Source organism: Coregonus clupeaformis, chromosome 20 (assembly GCF_020615455.1).
Source record: "Coregonus clupeaformis isolate EN_2021a chromosome 20, ASM2061545v1, whole genome shotgun sequence".
Classification (NCBI taxonomy): Eukaryota; Metazoa; Chordata; class Actinopteri; order Salmoniformes; family Salmonidae; genus Coregonus; species Coregonus clupeaformis.
This window is the reverse complement of record NC_059211.1, coordinates 57250545-57271544: the sequence shown is the minus strand read 5'-3', so window position 1 is coordinate 57271544 and position 21000 is coordinate 57250545. Positions and strand designations below refer to the sequence as shown.

At 45.8% G+C, this 21000-nt stretch overlaps 1 protein-coding gene across 1 annotated transcript in view; it reads right to left on the bottom strand.

The window, feature by feature from the left end:
* The window catches only part of LOC121534184 (gamma-aminobutyric acid receptor subunit gamma-3), a 161011-nt gene that overhangs the window by 41931 nt on the left and 98080 nt on the right, over positions 1-21000 (bottom strand). The gene's annotated exons all lie outside the window — the stretch shown is intronic.

Genomic DNA, 21000 nt, shown 5'->3' with positions numbered 1-21000 from the left:
TGGTCTTCCCAGCTAGTCTACTCTATAAAGTATGCTCCACTACCGTGGTCTTCCCAGCTAGTCTACTCTATAAAGTATGCTCCACTACCGTGGTCTTCCCAGCTAGTCTACTCTATAAAGTATGCTCCACTACCGTGGTCTTCCCAGCTAGTCTACTCTATAAAGTATGCTCCACTACCGTAGTCTTCCCAGCTAGTCTACTCTATAAAGTATGCTCCACTACCGTGGTCTTCCCAGCTAGTCTACTCTATAAAGTATGCTCCACTACCGTAGTCTTCCCAGCTAGTCTACTCTATAAAGTATGCTCCACTACCGTAGTCTTCCCAGCTAGTCTACTCTATAAAGTATGCTCCACTACCGTGGTCTTCCCAGCTAGTCTACTCTATAAAGTATGCTCCACTACCGTGGTCTTCCCAGCTAGTCTACTCTATAAAGTATGCTCCACTACCGTAGTCTTCCCAGCTAGTCTACTCTATAAAGTATGCTCCACTACCGTGGTCTTCCCAGCTAGTCTACTCTATAAAGTATGCTCCACTACCGTGGTCTTCCCAGCTAGTCTACTCTATAAAGTATGCTCCACTACCGTGGTCTTCCCAGCTAGTCTACTCTATAAAGTATGCTCCACTACCGTGGTCTTCCTAGTTAGTCTACTCTATAAAGTATGCTCCACTACCGTGGTCTTCCCAGCTAGTCTACTCTATAAAGTATGCTCCACTACCGTAGTCTTCCCAGCTAGTCTACTCTATAAAGTATGCTCCACTACCGTAGTCTTCCCAGCTAGTCTACTCTATAAAGTATGCTCCACTACCGTAGTCTTCCTAGTTAGTCTACTCTATAAAGTATGCTCCACTACCGTGGTCTTCCTAGCTAGTCTACTCTATAAAGTATGCTCCACTACCGTGGTCTTCCAGCTAGTCTACTCTATAAAGTATGCTCCACTACCGTGGGGTCTTCCCAGGTAGTCTACTCTATAAAGTATGCTCCACTACCGTGGTCTTCCTAGCTAGTCTACTCTATAAAGTATGCTCCACTACCGTGGTCTTCCCAGCTAGTCTACTCTATAAAGTATGCTCCACTACCGTGGTCTTCCCAGCTAGTCTACTCTATAAAGTATGCTCCACTACCGTGGTCTTCCTAGCTAGTCTACTCTATAAAGTATGCTCCACTACCGTGGTCTTCCCAGCTAGTCTACTCTATAAAGTATGCTCCACTACCGTGGTCTTCCCAGCTAGTCTACTCTATAAAGTATGCTCCACTACCGTGGTCTTCCCAGCTAGTCTACTCTATAAAGTATGCTCCACTACCGTGGTCTTCCCAGCTAGTCTACTCTATAAAGTATGCTCCACTACCGTGGTCTTCCCAGCTAGTCTACTCTATAAAGTATGCTCCACTACCGTGGGTCTTCCCAGCTAGTCTACTCTATAAAGTATGCTCCACTACCGTGGTCTTCCCAGCTAGTCTACTCTATAAAGTATGCTCCACTACCGTAGTCTTCCCAGCTAGTCTACTCTATAAAGTATGCTCCACTACCGTAGTCTTCCCAGCTAGTCTACTCTATAAAGTATGCTCCACTACCGTAGTCTTCCCAGCTAGTCTACTCTATAAAGTATGCTCCACTACCGTGGTCTTCCCAGCTAGTCTACTCTATAAAGTATGCTCCACTACCGTGGTCTTCCCAGCTAGTCTACTCTATAAAGTATGCTCCACTACCGTGGTCTTCCAGCTAGTCTACTCTATAAAGTATGCTCCACTACCGTAGTCTTCCCAGCTAGTCTACTCTATAAAGTATGCTCCACTACCGTGTCTTCCCAGCTAGTCTACTCTATAAAGTATGCTCCACTACCGTGGTCTTCCCAGCTAGTCTACTCTATAAAGTATGCTCCACTACCGTAGTCTTCCCAGCTAGTCTACTCTATAAAGTATGCTCCACTACCGTGGTCTTCCCAGCTAGTCTACTCTATAAAGTATGCTCCACTACCGTAGTCTTCTTAGCTAGTCTACTCTATAAAGTATGCTCCACTACCGTAGTCTTCCCAGCTAGTCTACTCTATAAAGTATGCTCCACTACCGTAGTCTTCCCAGCTAGTCTACTCTATAAAGTATGCTCCACTACCGTAGTCTTCCCAGCTAGTCTACTCTATAAAGTATGCTCCACTACCGTGGTCTTCCCAGCTAGTCTACTCTATAAAGTATGCTCCACTACCGTGGTCTTCCTAGTTAGTCTACTCTATAAAGTATGCTCCACTACCGTGGTCTTCCCAGCTAGTCTACTCTATAAAGTATGCTCCACTACCGTGGTCTTCCCCAGCTAGTCTACTCTATAAAGTATGCTCCACTACCGTAGTCTTCCCAGCTAGTCTACTCTATAAAGTATGCTCCACTACCGTAGTCTTCCCAGCTAGTCTACTCTATAAAGTATGCTCCACTACCGTGGTCTTCCCAGCTAGTCTACTCTATAAAGTATGCTCCACTACCGTGGTCTTCCCAGCTAGTCTACTCTATAAAGTATGCTCCACTACCGTAGTCTTCCCAGCTAGTCTACTCTATAAAGTATGCTCCACTACCGTGGTCTTCCCAGCTAGTCTACTCTATAAAGTATGCTCCACTACCGTGGTCTTCCCAGCTAGTCTACTCTATAAAGTATGCTCCACTACCGTAGTCTTCCTAGTTAGTCTACTCTATAAAGTATGCTCCACTACCGTAGTCTTCCTAGCTAGTCTACTCTATAAAGTATGCTCCACTACCGTGGTCTTCCCAGCTAGTCTACTCTATAAAGTATGCTCCACTACCGTGGTCTTCCCAGCTAGTCTACTCTATAAAGTATGCTCCACTACCGTAGTCTTCCTAGCTAGTCTACTCTATAAAGTATGCTCCACTACCGTAGTCTTCCTCAGCTAGTCTACTCTATAAAGTATGCTCCACTACCGTAGTCTTCCCAGCTAGTCTACTCTATAAAGTATGCTCCACTACCGTAGTCTTCCCAGCTAGTCTACTCTATAAAGTATGCTCCACTACCGTGGTCTTCCCAGCTAGTCTACTCTATAAAGTATGCTCCACTACCGTGGTCTTCCCAGCTAGTCTACTCTATAAAGTATGCTCCACTACCGTGGTCTTCCCAGCTAGTCTACTCTATAAAGTATGCTCCACTACCGTGGTCTTCCTAGCTAGTCTACTCTATAAAGTATGCTCCACTACCGTGGTCTTCCCAGCTAGTCTACTCTATAAAGTATGCTCCACTACCGTGGTCTTCCCAGCTAGTCTACTCTATAAAGTATGCTCCACTACCGTGGTCTTCCCAGCTAGTCTACTCTATAAAGTATGCTCCACTACCGTGGTCTTCCCAGCTAGTCTACTCTATAAAGTATGCTCCACTACCGTAGTCTTCCCAGCTAGTCTACTCTATAAAGTATGCTCCACTACCGTGGTCTTCCCAGCTAGTCTACTCTATAAAGTATGCTCCACTACCGTGGTCTTCCCAGCTAGTCTACTCTATAAAGTATGCTCCACTACCGTGTCTTCCCAGCTAGTCTACTCTATAAAGTATGCTCCACTACCGTGGTCTTCCCAGCTAGTCTACTCTATAAAGTATGCTCCACTACCGTGGTCTTCCCAGCTAGTCTACTCTATAAAGTATGCTCCACTACCGTAGTCTTCCCAGCTAGTCTACTCTATAAAGTATGCTCCACTACCGTGGTCTTCCTAGCTAGTCTACTCTATAAAGTATGCTCCACTACCGTGGTCTTCCCAGCTAGTCTACTCTATAAAGTATGCTCCACTACCGTGGTCTTCCCAGCTAGTCTACTCTATAAAGTATGCTCCACTACCGTGGTCTTCCCAGCGTAGTCTACTCTATAAAGTATGCTCCACTACCGTGGTCTTCCCAGCTAGTCTACTCTATAAAGTATGCTCCACTACCGTAGTCTTCCCAGCTAGTCTACTCTATAAAGTATGCTCCACTACCGTGGTCTTCCCAGCTAGTCTACTCTATAAAGTATGCTCCACTACCGTAGTCTTCCCAGCTAGTCTACTCTATAAAGTATGCTCCACTACCGTAGTCTTCCAGCTAGTCTACTCTATAAAGTATGCTCCACTACCGTGGTCTTCCCAGCTAGTCTACTCTATAAAGTATGCTCCACTACCGTAGTCTTCCCAGCTAGTCTACTCTATAAAGTATGCTCCACTACCGTGGTCTTCCCAGCTAGTCTACTCTATAAAGTATGCTCCACTACCGTGGTCTTCCCAGCTAGTCTACTCTATAAAGTATGCTCCACTACCGTGGTCTTCCCAGCTAGTCTACTCTATAAAGTATGCTCCACTACCGTAGTCTTCCCAGCTAGTCTACTCTATAAAGTATGCTCCACTACCGTGGTCTTCCCAGCTAGTCTACTCTATAAAGTATGCTCCACTACCGTGGTCTTCCTAGCTAGTCTACTCTATAAAGTATGCTCCACTACCGTAGTCTTCCCAGCTAGTCTACTCTATAAAGTATGCTCCACTACCGTAGTCTTCCCAGCTAGTCTACTCTATAAAGTATGCTCCACTACCGTAGTCTTCCCAGCTAGTCTACTCTATAAAGTATGCTCCACTACCGTGGTCTTCCCAGCTAGTCTACTCTATAAAGTATGCTCCACTACCGTAGTCTTCCCAGCTAGTCTACTCTATAAAGTATGCTCCACTACCGTGGTCTTCCCAGCTAGTCTACTCTATAAAGTATGCTCCACTACCGTAGTCTTCCCAGCTAGTCTACTCTATAAAGTATGCTCCACTACCGTGGTCTTCCCAGCTAGTCTACTCTATAAAGTATGCTCCACTACCGTGGTCTTCCCAGCTAGTCTACTCTATAAAGTATGCTCCACTACCGTGGTCTTCCCAGCTAGTCTACTCTATAAAGTATGCTCCACTACCGTGGTCTTCCCAGCTAGTCTACTCTATAAAGTATGCTCCACTACCGTAGTCTTCCCAGCTAGTCTACTCTATAAAGTATGCTCCACTACCGTAGTCTTCCCAGCTAGTCTACTCTATAAAGTATGCTCCACTACCGTGGTCTTCCCAGCTAGTCTACTCTATAAAGTATGCTCCACTACCGTGGTCTTCCCAGCTAGTCTACTCTATAAAGTATGCTCCACTACCGTAGTCTTCCTAGGTAGTCTACTCTATAAAGTATGCTCCACTACCGTGGTCTTCCCAGCTAGTCTACTCTATAAAGTATGCTCCACTACCGTGGTCTTCCCAGCTAGTCTACTCTATAAAGTATGCTCCACTACCGTGGTCTTCCCAGCTAGTCTACTCTATAAAGTATGCTCCACTACCGTAGTCTTCCCAGCTAGTCTACTCTATAAAGTATGCTCCACTACCGTGGTCTTCCCAGCTAGTCTACTCTATAAAGTATGCTCCACTACCGTGGTCTTCCCAGCTAGTCTACTCTATAAAGTATGCTCCACTACCGTGGTCTTCCCAGCTAGTCTACTCTATAAAGTATGCTCCACTACCGTGGTCTTCCCAGCTAGTCTACTCTATAAAGTATGCTCCACTACCGTGGTCTTCCCAGCTAGTCTACTCTATAAAGTATGCTCCACTACCGTGGTCTTCCCAGCTAGTCTACTCTATAAAGTATGCTCCACTACCGTGGTCTTCCCAGCTAGTCTACTCTATAAAGTATGCTCCACTACCGTGGTCTTCCCAGCTAGTCTACTCTATAAAGTATGCTCCACTACCGTGGTCTTCCCAGCTAGTCTACTCTATAAAGTATGCTCCACTACCGTGGTCTTCCCAGCTAGTCTACTCTATAAAGTATGCTCCACTACCGTGGTCTTCCCAGCTAGTCTACTCTATAAAGTATGCTCCACTACCGTGGTCTTCCCAGCTAGTCTACTCTATAAAGTATGCTCCACTACCATAGTCTTCCCAGCTAGTCTACTCTATAAAGTATGCTCCACTACCGTGGTCTTCCCAGCTAGTCTACTCTATAAAGTATGCTCCACTACTGTGGTCTTCCCAGCTAGTCTACTCTATAAAGTATGCTCCACTACCATGGTCTTCCCAGCTAGTCTACTCTATAAAGTATGCTCCACTACCGTGGTCTTCCCAGCTAGTCTACTCTATAAAGTATGCTCCACTACCGTGGTCTTCCCAGCTAGTCTACTCTATAAAGTATGCTCCACTACCGTGGTCTTCCCAGCTAGTCTACTCTATAAAGTATGCTCCACTACCGTGGTCTTCCCAGCTAGTCTACTCTATAAAGTATGCTCCACTACCGTGGTCTTCCCAGCTAGTCTACTCTATAAAGTATGCTCCACTACCGTGGTCTTCCCAGCTAGTCTACTCTATAAAGTATGCTCCACTACCGTGGTCTTCCCAGCTAGTCTACTCTATAAAGTATGCTCCACTACCGTGGTCTTCCCAGCTAGTCTACTCTATAAAGTATGCTCCACTACCGTGGTCTTCCCAGCTAGTCTACTCTATAAAGTATGCTCCACTACCGTGGTCTTCCTAGCTAGTCTACTCTATAAAGTATGCTCCACTACCGTGGTCTTCCCAGCTAGTCTACTCTATAAAGTATGCTCCACTACCGTGGTCTTCCCAGCTAGTCTACTCTATAAAGTATGCTCCACTACCGTGGTCTTCCCAGCTAGTCTACTCTATAAAGTATGCTCCACTACCGTAGTCTTCCCAGCTAGTCTACTCTATAAAGTATGCTCCACTACCGTAGTCTTCCTAGCTAGTCTACTCTATAAAGTATGCTCCACTACCGTGGTCTTCCCAGCTAGTCTACTCTATAAAGTATGCTCCACTACCGTGGTCTTCCCAGCTAGTCTACTCTATAAAGTATGCTCCACTACCGTGGTCTTCCCAGCTAGTCTACTCTATAAAGTATGCTCCACTACCGTAGTCTTCCCAGCTAGTCTACTCTATAAAGTATGCTCCACTACCGTGGTCTTCCCAGCTAGTCTACTCTATAAAGTATGCTCCACTACCGTGGTCTTCCCAGCTAGTCTACTCTATAAAGTATGCTCCACTACCGTGGTCTTCCCAGCTAGTCTACTCTATAAAGTATGCTCCACTACCGTGGTCTTCCCAGCTAGTCTACTCTATAAAGTATGCTCCACTACCGTGGTCTTCCCAGCTAGTCTACTCTATAAAGTATGCTCCACTACCGTGGTCTTCCCAGCTAGTCTACTCTATAAAGTATGCTCCACTACCGTGGTCTTCCCAGCTAGTCTACTCTATAAAGTATGCTCCACTACCGTGGTCTTCCCAGCTAGTCTACTCTATAAAGTATGCTCCACTACCGTGGTCTTCCCAGCTAGTCTACTCTATAAAGTATGCTCCACTACCGTGGTCTTCCCAGCTAGTCTACTCTATAAAGTATGCTCCACTACCGTGGTCTTCCCAGCTAGTCTACTCTATAAAGTATGCTCCACTACCGTAGTCTTCCCAGCTAGTCTACTCTATAAAGTATGCTCCACTACCGTGGTCTTCCCAGCTAGTCTACTCTATAAAGTATGCTCCACTACCGTGGTCTTCCCAGCTAGTCTACTCTATAAAGTATGCTCCACTACCGTGGTCTTCCCAGCTAGTCTACTCTATAAAGTATGCTCCACTACCATAGTCTTCCCAGCTAGTCTACTCTATAAAGTATGCTCCACTACCGTGGTCTTCCCAGCTAGTCTACTCTATAAAGTATGCTCCACTACCGTAGTCTTCCCAGCTAGTCTACTCTATAAAGTATGCTCCACTACCGTAGTCTTCCCAGCTAGTCTACTCTATAAAGTATGCTCCACTACCGTGGTCTTCCCAGCTAGTCTACTCTATAAAGTATGCTCCACTACCGTAGTCTTCCTAGCTAGTCTACTCTATAAAGTATGCTCCACTACCGTAGTCTTCCCAGCTAGTCTACTCTATAAAGTATGCTCCACTACCGTGGTCTTCCCAGCTAGTCTACTCTATAAAGTATGCTCCACTACCGTGGTCTTCCCAGCTAGTCTACTCTATAAAGTATGCTCCACTACCGTAGTCTTCCCAGCTAGTCTACTCTATAAAGTATGCTCCACTACCGTGGTCTTCCCAGCTAGTCTACTCTATAAAGTATGCTCCACTACCGTGGTCTTCCCAGCTAGTCTACTCTATAAAGTATGCTCCACTACCGTGGTCTTCCCAGCTAGTCTACTCTATAAAGTATGCTCCACTACCGTAGTCTTCCCAGCTAGTCTACTCTATAAAGTATGCTCCACTACCGTAGTCTTCCCAGCTAGTCTACTCTATAAAGTATGCTCCACTACCGTGGTCTTCCCAGCTAGTCTACTCTATAAAGTATGCTCCACTACCGTAGTCTTCCCAGCTAGTCTACTCTATAAAGTATGCTCCACTACCGTGGTCTTCCCAGCTAGTCTACTCTATAAAGTATGCTCCACTACCGTGGTCTTCCCAGCTAGTCTACTCTATAAAGTATGCTCCACTACCGTGGTCTTCCCAGCTAGTCTACTCTATAAAGTATGCTCCACTACCGTGGTCTTCCCAGCTAGTCTACTCTATAAAGTATGCTCCACTACCGTGGTCTTCCCAGCTAGTCTACTCTATAAAGTATGCTCCACTACCGTGGTCTTCCCAGCTAGTCTACTCTATAAAGTATGCTCCACTACCGTGGTCTTCCCAGCTAGTCTACTCTATAAAGTATGCTCCACTACCGTAGTCTTCCCAGCTAGTCTACTCTATAAAGTATGCTCCACTACCGTAGTCTTCCCAGCTAGTCTACTCTATAAAGTATGCTCCACTACCGTGGTCTTCCCAGCTAGTCTACTCTATAAAGTATGCTCCACTACCGTGGTCTTCCCAGCTAGTCTACTCTATAAAGTATGCTCCACTACCGTGGTCTTCCCAGCTAGTCTACTCTATAAAGTATGCTCCACTACCGTGGTCTTCCCAGCTAGTCTACTCTATAAAGTATGCTCCACTACCGTGGTCTTCCCAGCTAGTCTACTCTATAAAGTATGCTCCACTACCGTGGTCTTCCCAGCTAGTCTACTCTATAAAGTATGCTCCACTACCGTAGTCTTCCCAGCTAGTCTACTCTATAAAGTATGCTCCACTACCGTGGTCTTCCCAGCTAGTCTACTCTATAAAGTATGCTCCACTACCGTAGTCTTCCCAGCTAGTCTACTCTATAAAGTATGCTCCACTACCGTAGTCTTCCCAGCTAGTCTACTCTATAAAGTATGCTCCACTACCGTAGTCTTCCCAGCTAGTCTACTCTATAAAGTATGCTCCACTACCGTGGTCTTCCCAGCTAGTCTACTCTATAAAGTATGCTCCACTACCGTAGTCTTCCCAGCTAGTCTACTCTATAAAGTATGCTCCACTACCGTAGTCTTCCCAGCTAGTCTACTCTATAAAGTATGCTCCACTACCGTGGTCTTCCCAGCTAGTCTACTCTATAAAGTATGCTCCACTACCGTGGTCTTCCCAGCTAGTCTACTCTATAAAGTATGCTCCACTACCGTGGTCTTCCCAGCTAGTCTACTCTATAAAGTATGCTCCACTACCGTAGTCTTCCTAGCTAGTCTACTCTATAAAGTATGCTCCACTACCGTGGTCTTCCCAGCTAGTCTACTCTATAAAGTATGCTCCACTACCGTGGTCTTCCCAGCTAGTCTACTCTATAAAGTATGCTCCACTACCGTGGTCTTCCCAGCTAGTCTACTCTATAAAGTATGCTCCACTACCGTGGTCTTCCCAGCTAGTCTACTCTATAAAGTATGCTCCACTACCGTGGTCTTCCCAGCTAGTCTACTCTATAAAGTATGCTCCACTACCGTGGTCTTCCCAGCTAGTCTACTCTATAAAGTATGCTCCACTACCGTGGTCTTCCCAGCTAGTCTACTCTATAAAGTATGCTCCACTACCGTAGTCTTCCCAGCTAGTCTACTCTATAAAGTATGCTCCACTACCGTGGTCTTCCCAGCTAGTCTACTCTATAAAGTATGCTCCACTACCGTAGTCTTCCCAGCTAGTCTACTCTATAAAGTATGCTCCACTACCGTAGTCTTCCTAGCTAGTCTACTCTATAAAGTATGCTCCACTACCGTGGTCTTCCCAGGTAGTCTACTCTATAAAGTATGCTCCACTACCGTGGTCTTCCAGCTAGTCTACTCTATAAAGTATGCTCCACTACCGTAGTCTTCCCAGCTAGTCTACTCTATAAAGTATGCTCCACTACCGTGGTCTTCCCTAGCTAGTCTACTCTATAAAGTATGCTCCACTACCGTGGTCTTCCCAGCTAGTCTACTCTACAAAGTATGCTCCACTACCGTAGTCTTCCTAGCTAGTCTACTCTATAAAGTATGCTCCACTACCGTGGTCTTCCTAGGTAGTCTACTCTATAAAGTATGCTCCACTACCGTGGTCTTCCCAGCTAGTCTACTCTATAAAGTATGCTCCACTACCGTGGTCTTCCCAGCTAGTCTACTCTATAAAGTATGCTCCACTACCGTAGTCTTCCCAGCTAGTCTACTCTATAAAGTATGCTCCACTACCGTGGTCTTCCCAGCTAGTCTACTCTATAAAGTATGCTCCACTACCGTGGTCTTCCCAGCTAGTCTACTCTATAAAGTATGCTCCACTACCGTGGTCTTCCCAGCTAGTCTACTCTATAAAGTATGCTCCACTACCGTGGTCTTCCCAGCTAGTCTACTCTATAAAGTATGCTCCACTACCGTGGTCTTCCCAGCTAGTCTACTCTATAAAGTATGCTCCACTACCGTGGTCTTCCCAGCTAGTCTACTCTATAAAGTATGCTCCACTACCGTGGTCTTCCCAGCTAGTCTACTCTATAAAGTATGCTCCACTACCGTGGTCTTCCCAGCTAGTCTACTCTATAAAGTATGCTCCACTACCGTGGTCTTCCAGCTAGTCTACTCTATAAAGTATGCTCCACTACCGTGGTCTTCCCAGCTAGTCTACTCTATAAAGTATGCTCCACTACCGTGGTCTTCCCAGCTAGTCTACTCTATAAAGTATGCTCCACTACCGTGGTCTTCCTAGTTAGTCTACTCTATAAAGTATGCTCCACTACCGTGGTCTTCCCAGCTAGTCTACTCTATAAAGTATGCTCCACTACCGTGGTCTTCCCAGCTAGTCTACTCTATAAAGTATGCTCCACTACCGTGGTCTTCCCAGCTAGTCTACTCTATAAAGTATGCTCCACTACCGTGGTCTTCCTAGCTAGTCTACTCTATAAAGTATGCTCCACTACCGTGGTCTTCCCAGCTAGTCTACTCTATAAAGTATGCTCCACTACCGTGAGTCTTCCCAGCTAGTCTACTCTATAAAGTATGCTCCACTACCGTAGTCTTCCCAGCTAGTCTACTCTATAAAGTATGCTCCACTACCGTAGTCTTCTTAGCTAGTCTACTCTATAAAGTATGCTCCACTACCGTGGTCTTCCCAGCTAGTCTACTCTATAAAGTATGCTCCACTACCGTGGTCTTCCTAGCTAGTCTACTCTATAAAGTATGCTCCACTACCGTGGTCTTCCCAGCTAGTCTACTCTATAAAGTATGCTCCACTACCGTGGTCTTCCCAGCTAGTCTACTCTATAAAGTATGCTCCACTACCGTGGTCTTCCCAGCTAGTCTACTCTATAAAGTATGCTCCACTACCGTGGTCTTCCCAGCTAGTCTACTCTATAAAGTATGCTCCACTACCGTGGTCTTCCCAGCTAGTCTACTCTATAAAGTATGCTCCACTACCGTAGTCTTCCCAGCTAGTCTACTCTATAAAGTATGCTCCACTACCGTGGTCTTCCCAGCTAGTCTACTCTATAAAGTATGCTCCACTACCGTGGTCTTCCCAGCTAGTCTACTCTATAAAGTATGCTCCACTACCGTGGTCTTCCCAGCTAGTCTACTCTATAAAGTATGCTCCACTACCGTGGTCTTCCCAGCTAGTCTACTCTATAAAGTATGCTCCACTACCGTGGTCTTCCAGCTAGTCTACTCTATAAAGTATGCTCCACTACCGTGGTCTTCCCAGCTAGTCTACTCTATAAAGTATGCTCCACTACCGTGGTCTTCCCAGCTAGTCTACTCTATAAAGTATGCTCCACTACCGTAGTCTTCCCAGCTAGTCTACTCTATAAAGTATGCTCCACTACCGTAGTCTTCCCAGCTAGTCTACTCTATAAAGTATGCTCCACTACCGTGGTCTTCCCAGCTAGTCTACTCTATAAAGTATGCTCCACTACCGTGGTCTTCCCAGCTAGTCTACTCTATAAAGTATGCTCCACTACCGTAGTCTTCCCTAGCTAGTCTACTCTATAAAGTATGCTCCACTACCGTAGTCTTCCCAGCTAGTCTACTCTATAAAGTATGCTCCACTACCGTAGTCTTCCCAGCTAGTCTACTCTATAAAGTATGCTCCACTACCGTGGTCTTCCCAGCTAGTCTACTCTATAAAGTATGCTCCACTACCGTGGTCTTCCCAGCTAGTCTACTCTATAAAGTATGCTCCACTACCGTGGTCTTCCCAGCTAGTCTACTCTATAAAGTATGCTCCACTACCGTGGTCTTCCCAGCTAGTCTACTCTATAAAGTATGCTCCACTACCGTAGTCTTCCCAGCTAGTCTACTCTATAAAGTATGCTCCACTACCGTGGTCTTCCCAGCTAGTCTACTCTATAAAGTATGCTCCACTACCGTGGTCTTCCCAGCTAGTCTACTCTATAAAGTATGCTCCACTACCGTGGTCTTCCCAGCTAGTCTACTCTATAAAGTATGCTCCACTACCGTGGTCTTCCCAGCTAGTCTACTCTATAAAGTATGCTCCACTACCGTAGTCTTCCCAGCTAGTCTACTCTATAAAGTATGCTCCACTACCGTGGTCTTCCCAGCTAGTCTACTCTATAAAGTATGCTCCACTACCGTGGTCTTCCCAGCTAGTCTACTCTATAAAGTATGCTCCACTACCATGGTCTTCCCAGCTAGTCTACTCTATAAAGTATGCTCCACTACCGTAGTCTTCCCAGCTAGTCTACTCTATAAAGTATGCTCCACTACCGTGGTCTTCCCAGCTAGTCTACTCTATAAAGTATGCTCCACTACCGTGGTCTTCCCAGCTAGTCTACTCTATAAAGTATGCTCCACTACCGTGGTCTTCCCAGCTAGTCTACTCTATAAAGTATGCTCCACTACCGTAGTCTTCCCAGCTAGTCTACTCTATAAAGTATGCTCCACTACCGTAGTCTTCCCAGCTAGTCTACTCTATAAAGTATGCTCCACTACCGTGGTCTTCCCAGCTAGTCTACTCTATAAAGTATGCTCCACTACCGTAGTCTTCCCAGCTAGTCTACTCTATAAAGTATGCTCCACTACCGTGGTCTTCCCAGCTAGTCTACTCTATAAAGTATGCTCCACTACCGTGGTCTTCCCAGCTAGTCTACTCTATAAAGTATGCTCCACTACCGTGGTCTTCCCAGCTAGTCTACTCTATAAAGTATGCTCCACTACCGTAGTCTTCCTAGCTAGTCTACTCTATAAAGTATGCTCCACTACCGTGGTCTTCCCAGCTAGTCTACTCTATAAAGTATGCTCCACTACCGTGGTCTTCCCAGCTAGTCTACTCTATAAAGTATGCTCCACTACCGTGGTCTTCCCAGCTAGTCTACTCTATAAAGTATGCTCCACTACCGTGGTCTTCCCAGCTAGTCTACTCTATAAAGTATGCTCCACTACCGTAGTCTTCCCAGCTAGTCTACTCTATAAAGTATGCTCCACTACCGTGGTCTTCCCAGCTAGTCTACTCTATAAAGTATGCTCCACTACCGTGGTCTTCCTAGCTAGTCTACTCTATAAAGTATGCTCCACTACCGTGGTCTTCCCAGCTAGTCTACTCTATAAAGTATGCTCCACTACCGTGGTCTTCCCAGCTAGTCTACTCTATAAAGTATGCTCCACTACCGTGGTCTTCCCAGCTAGTCTACTCTATAAAGTATGCTCCACTACCGTAGTCTTCCCAGCTAGTCTACTCTATAAAGTATGCTCCACTACCGTGGTCTTCCCAGCTAGTCTACTCTATAAAGTATGCTCCACTACCGTGGTCTTCCCAGCTAGTCTACTCTATAAAGTATGCTCCACTACCGTAGTCTTCCCAGCTAGTCTACTCTATAAAGTATGCTCCACTACCGTGGTCTTCCTAGCTAGTCTACTCTATAAAGTATGCTCCACTACCGTGGTCTTCCTAGCTAGTCTACTCTATAAAGTATGCTCCACTACCGTGGTCTTCCCAGCTAGTCTACTCTATAAAGTATGCTCCACTACCGTGGTCTTCCCAGCTAGTCTACTCTATAAAGTATGCTCCACTACCGTGGTCTTCCCAGCTAGTCTACTCTATAAAGTATGCTCCACTACCGTAGTCTTCCCAGCTAGTCTACTCTATAAAGTATGCTCCACTACCGTAGTCTTCCCAGCTAGTCTACTCTATAAAGTATGCTCCACTACCGTGGTCTTCCCAGCTAGTCTACTCTATAAAGTATGCTCCACTACCGTGTCTTCCCAGCTAGTCTACTCTATAAAGTATGCTCCACTACCGTGGTCTTCCCAGCTAGTCTACTCTATAAAGTATGCTCCACTACCGTAGTCTTCCCAGCTAGTCTACTCTATAAAGTATGCTCCACTACCGTGGTCTTCCCAGCTAGTCTACTCTATAAAGTATGCTCCACTACCGTGGTCTTCCCAGCTAGTCTACTCTATAAAGTATGCTCCACTACCGTGGTCTTCCCAGCTAGTCTACTCTATAAAGTATGCTCCACTACCGTGGTCTTCCCAGCTAGTCTACTCTATAAAGTATGCTCCACTACCGTGGTCTTCCCAGCTAGTCTACTCTATAAAGTATGCTCCACTACCGTGGTCTTCCCAGCTAGTCTACTCTATAAAGTATGCTCCACTACCGTGGTCTTCCTAGCTAGTCTACTCTATAAAGTATGCTCCACTACCGTGGTCTTCCCAGCTAGTCTACTCTATAAAGTATGCTCCACTACCGTGGTCTTCCCAGCTAGTCTACTCTATAAAGTATGCTCCACTACCGTGGTCTTCCCAGCTAGTCTACTCTATAAAGTATGCTCCACTACCGTGGTCTTCCCAGCTAGTCTACTCTATAAAGTATGCTCCACTACCGTGGTCTTCCCAGCTAGTCTACTCTATAAAGTATGCTCCACTACCGTGGTCTTCCCAGCTAGTCTACTCTATAAAGTATGCTCCACTACCGTGGTCTTCCCAGCTAGTCTACTCTATAAAGTATGCTCCACTACCGTGGTCTTCCCAGCTAGTCTACTCTATAAAGTATGCTCCACTACCGTAGTCTTCCCAGCTAGTCTACTCTATAAAGTATGCTCCACTACCGTGGTCTTCCCAGCTAGTCTACTCTATAAAGTATGCTCCACTACCGTGGTCTTCCCAGCTAGTCTACTCTATAAAGTATGCTCCACTACCGTAGTCTTCCCAGCTAGTCTACTCTATAAAGTATGCTCCACTACCGTGGTCTTCCCAGCTAGTCTACTCTATAAAGTATGCTCCACTACCGTGGTCTTCCCAGCTAGTCTACTCTATAAAGTATGCTCCACTACCGTGGTCTTCCCAGCTAGTCTACTCTATAAAGTATGCTCCACTACCGTAGTCTTCCCAGCTAGTCTACTCTATAAAGTATGCTCCACTACCGTGGTCTTCCCAGCTAGTCTACTCTATAAAGTATGCTCCACTACCGTGGTCTTCCCAGCTAGTCTACTCTATAAAGTATGCTCCACTACCGTGGTCTTCCCAGCTAGTCTACTCTATAAAGTATGCTCCACTACCGTGGTCTTCCCAGCTAGTCTACTCTATAAAGTATGCTCCACTACCGTGGTCTTCCCAGCTAGTCTACTCTATAAAGTATGCTCCACTACCGTAGTCTTCCAGCTAGTCTACTCTATAAAGTATGCTCCACTACCGTGGTCTTCCCAGCTAGTCTACTCTATAAAGTATGCTCCACTACCGTGGTCTTCCCAGCTAGTCTACTCTATAAAGTATGCTCCACTACCGTAGTCTTCCCAGCTAGTCTACTCTATAAAGTATGCTCCACTACCGTAGTCTTCCCAGCTAGTCTACTCTATAAAGTATGCTCCACTACCGTGGTCTTCCCAGCTAGTCTACTCTATAAAGTATGCTCCACTACCGTGGTCTTCCCAGCTAGTCTACTCTATAAAGTATGCTCCACTACCGTGGTCTTCCTAGCTAGTCTACTCTATAAAGTATGCTCCACTACCGTGGTCTTCCCAGCTAGTCTACTCTATAAAGTATGCTCCACTACCGTGGTCTTCCCAGCTAGTCTACTCTATAAAGTATGCTCCACTACCGTGGTCTTCCCAGCTAGTCTACTCTATAAAGTATGCTCCACTACCGTGGTCTTCCCAGCTAGTCTACTCTATAAAGTATGCTCCACTACCGTGGTCTTCCCAGCTAGTCTACTCTATAAAGTATGCTCCACTACCGTGGTCTTCCCAGCTAGTCTACTCTATAAAGTATGCTCCACTACCGTAGTCTTCCCAGCTAGTCTACTCTATAAAGTATGCTCCACTACCGTAGTCTTCCCAGCTAGTCTACTCTATAAAGTATGCTCCACTACCGTGGTCTTCCCAGCTAGTCTACTCTATAAAGTATGCTCCACTACCGTGGTCTTCCCAGCTAGTCTACTCTATAAAGTATGCTCCACTACCGTAGTCTTCCCAGCTAGTCTACTCTATAAAGTATGCTCCACTACCGTGGTCTTCCCAGCTAGTCTACTCTATAAAGTATGCTCCACTACCGTGGTCTTCCCAGCTAGTCTACTCTATAAAGTATGCTCCACTACCGTAGTCTTCCCAGCTAGTCTACTCTATAAAGTATGCTCCACTACCGTAGTCTTCCCAGCTAGTCTACTCTATAAAGTATGCTCCACTACCGTAGTCTTCCCAGCTAGTCTACTCTATAAAGTATGCTCCACTACCGTGGTCTTCCCAGCTAGTCTACTCTATAAAGTATGCTCCACTACCGTAGTCTTCCCAGCTAGTCTACTCTATAAAGTATGCTCCACTACCGTGGTCTTCCCAGCTAGTCTACTCTATAAAGTATGCTCCACTACCGTAGTCTTCCCAGCTAGTCTACTCTATAAAGTATGCTCCACTACCGTGGTCTTCCCAGCTAGTCTACTCTATAAAGTATGCTCCACTACCGTGGTCTTCCCAGCTAGTCTACTCTATAAAGTATGCTCCACTACCGTAGTCTTCCCAGCTAGTCTACTCTATAAAGTATGCTCCACTACCGTGGTCTTCCCAGCTAGTCTACTCTATAAAGTATGCTCCACTACCGTGGTCTTCCCAGCTAGTCTACTCTATAAAGTATGCTCCACTACCGTAGTCTTCCCAGCTAGTCTACTCTATAAAGTATGCTCCACTACCGTAGTCTTCCCAGCTAGTCTACTCTATAAAGTATGCTCCACTACCGTAGTCTTCCCAGCTAGTCTACTCTATAAAGTATGCTCCACTACCGTAGTCTTCCCAGCTAGTCTACTCTATAAAGTATGCTCCACTACCGTGGTCTTCCCAGCTAGTCTACTCTATAAAGTATGCTCCACTACCGTAGTCTTCCCAGCTAGTCTACTCTATAAAGTATGCTCCACTACCGTGGTCTTCCCAGCTAGTCTACTCTATAAAGTATGCTCCACTACCGTGGTCTTCCCAGCTAGTCTACTCTATAAAGTATGCTCCACTACCGTAGTCTTCCCAGCTAGTCTACTCTATAAAGTATGCTCCACTACCGTAGTCTTCCCAGGTAGTCTACTCTATAAAGTATGCTCCACTACCGTGGTCTTCCCAGCTAGTCTACTCTATAAAGTATGCTCCACTACCGTGGTCTTCCCAGCTAGTCTACTCTATAAAGTATGCTCCACTACCGTGGTCTTCCCAGCTAGTCTACTCTATAAAGTATGCTCCACTACCGTGGTCTTCCCAGCTAGTCTACTCTATAAAGTATGCTCCACTACCGTGGGTCTTCCCAGCTAGTCTACTCTATAAAGTATGCTCCACTACCGTGGTCTTCCCAGCTAGTCTACTCTATAAAGTATGCTCCACTACCGTAGTCTTCCCAGCTAGTCTACTCTATAAAGTATGCTCCACTACCGTGGTCTTCCCAGCTAGTCTACTCTATAAAGTATGCTCCACTACCGTGGTCTTCCCAGCTAGTCTACTCTATAAAGTATGCTCCACTACCGTAGTCTTCCCAGCTAGTCTACTCTATAAAGTATGCTCCACTACCGTGGTCTTCCCAGCTAGTCTACTCTATAAAGTATGCTCCACTACCGTGGTCTTCCCAGCTAGTCTACTCTATAAAGTATGCTCCACTACCGTGGTCTTCCCAGCTAGTCTACTCTATAAAGTATGCTCCACTACCGTAGTCTTCCCAGCTAGTCTACTCTATAAAGTATGCTCCACTACCGTGGTCTTCCCAGCTAGTCTACTCTATAAAGTATGCTCCACTACCGTGGTCTTCCCAGCTAGTCTACTCTATAAAGTATGCTCCACTACCGTAGTCTTCCCAGCTAGTCTACTCTATAAAGTATGCTCCACTACCGTAGTCTTCCCAGCTAGTCTACTCTATAAAGTATGCTCCACTACCGTGGTCTTCCCAGCTAGTCTACTCTATAAAGTATGCTCCACTACCGTGGTCTTCCCAGCTAGTCTACTCTATAAAGTATGCTCCACTACCGTGGTCTTCCCAGCTAGTCTACTCTATAAAGTATGCTCCACTACCGTAGTCTTCCCAGCTAGTCTACTCTATAAAGTATGCTCCACTACCGTAGTCTTCCCAGCTAGTCTACTCTATAAAGTATGCTCCACTACCGTAGTCTTCCCAGCTAGTCTACTCTATAAAGTATGCTCCACTACCGTGGTCTTCCCAGCTAGTCTACTCTATAAAGTATGCTCCACTACCGTAGTCTTCCCAGCTAGTCTACTCTATAAAGTATGCTCCACTACCGTGGTCTTCCCAGCTAGTCTACTCTATAAAGTATGCTCCACTACCGTAGTCTTCCCAGCTAGTCTACTCTCATAAAGTATGCTCCACTACCGTGGTCTTCCCAGCTAGTCTACTCTATAAAGTATGCTCCACTACCGTAGTCTTCCCAGCTAGTCTACTCTATAAAGTATGCTCCACTACCGTGGTCTTCCCAGCTAGTCTACTCTATAAAGTATGCTCCACTACCGTGGTCTTCCCAGCTAGTCTACTCTATAAAGTATGCTCCACTACCGTGGTCTTCCCAGGTAGTCTACTCTATAAAGTATGCTCCACTACCGTGGTCTTCCCAGCTAGTCTACTCTATAAAGTATGCTCCACTACCGTGGTCTTCCCAGCTAGTCTACTCTATAAAGTATGCTCCACTACCGTAGTCTTCCCAGCTAGTCTACTCTATAAAGTATGCTCCACTACCGTGGTCTTCCCAGCTAGTCTACTCTATAAAGTATGCTCCACTACCGTGGTCTTCCCAGCTAGTCTACTCTATAAAGTATGCTCCACTACCGTGGTCTTCCCAGCTAGTCTACTCTATAAAGTATGCTCCACTACCGTGGTCTTCCCAGCTAGTCTACTCTATAAAGTATGCTCCACTACCGTGGTCTTCCCAGCTAGTCTACTCTATAAAGTATGCTCCACTACCGTGGTCTTCCCAGCTAGTCTACTCTATAAAGTATGCTCCACTACCGTAGTCTTCCCAGCTAGTCTACTCTATAAAGTATGCTCCACTACCGTGGTCTTCCCAGCTAGTCTACTCTATAAAGTATGCTCCACTACCGTGGTCTTCCCAGCTAGTCTACTCTATAAAGTATGCTCCACTACCGTGGTCTTCCCAGCTAGTCTACTCTATAAAGTATGCTCCACTACCGTGGTCTTCCCAGCTAGTCTACTCTATAAAGTATGCTCCACTACCGTGGTCTTCCCAGCTAGTCTACTCTATAAAGTATGCTCCACTACCGTGGTCTTCCCAGCTAGTCTACTCTATAAAGTATGCTCCACTACCGTGGTCTTCCCAGCTAGTCTACTCTATAAAGTATGCTCCACTACCGTAGTCTTCCCAGCTAGTCTACTCTATAAAGTATGCTCCACTACCGTAGTCTTCCCAGCTAGTCTACTCTATAAAGTATGCTCCACTACCGTAGTCTTCCCAGCTAGTCTACTCTATAAAGTATGCTCCACTACCGTGGTCTTCCCAGCTAGTCTACTCTATAAAGTATGCTCCACTACCGTGGTCTTCCCAGCTAGTCTACTCTATAAAGTATGCTCCACTACCGTGGTCTTCCCAGCTAGTCTACTCTATAAAGTATGCTCCACTACCGTGGTCTTCCCAGCTAGTCTACTCTATAAAGTATGCTCCACTACCGTGGTCTTCCCAGGTAGTCTACTCTATAAAGTATGCTCCACTACCGTGGTCTTCCCAGCTAGTCTACTCTATAAAGTATGCTCCACTACCGTAGTCTTCCCAGCTAGTCTACTCTATAAAGTATGCTCCACTACCGTGGTCTTCCCAGCTAGTCTACTCTATAAAGTATGCTCCACTACCGTAGTCTTCTCAGCTAGTCTACTCTATAAAGTATGCTCCACTACCGTAGTCTTCCCAGCTAGTCTACTCTATAAAGTATGCTCCACTACCGTAGTCTTCCCAGCTAGTCTACTCTATAAAGTATGCTCCACTACCGTGGTCTTCCCAGCTAGTCTACTCTATAAAGTATGCTCCACTACCGTAGTCTTCCTAGCTAGTCTACTCTATAAAGTATGCTCCACTACCGTGGTCTTCCAGGTAGTCTACTCTATAAAGTATGCTCCACTACCGTGGTCTTCCCAGCTAGTCTACTCTATAAAGTATGCTCCACTACCGTGGTCTTCCCAGCTAGTCTACTCTATAAAGTATGCTCCACTACCGTGGTCTTCCCAGCTAGTCTACTCTATAAAG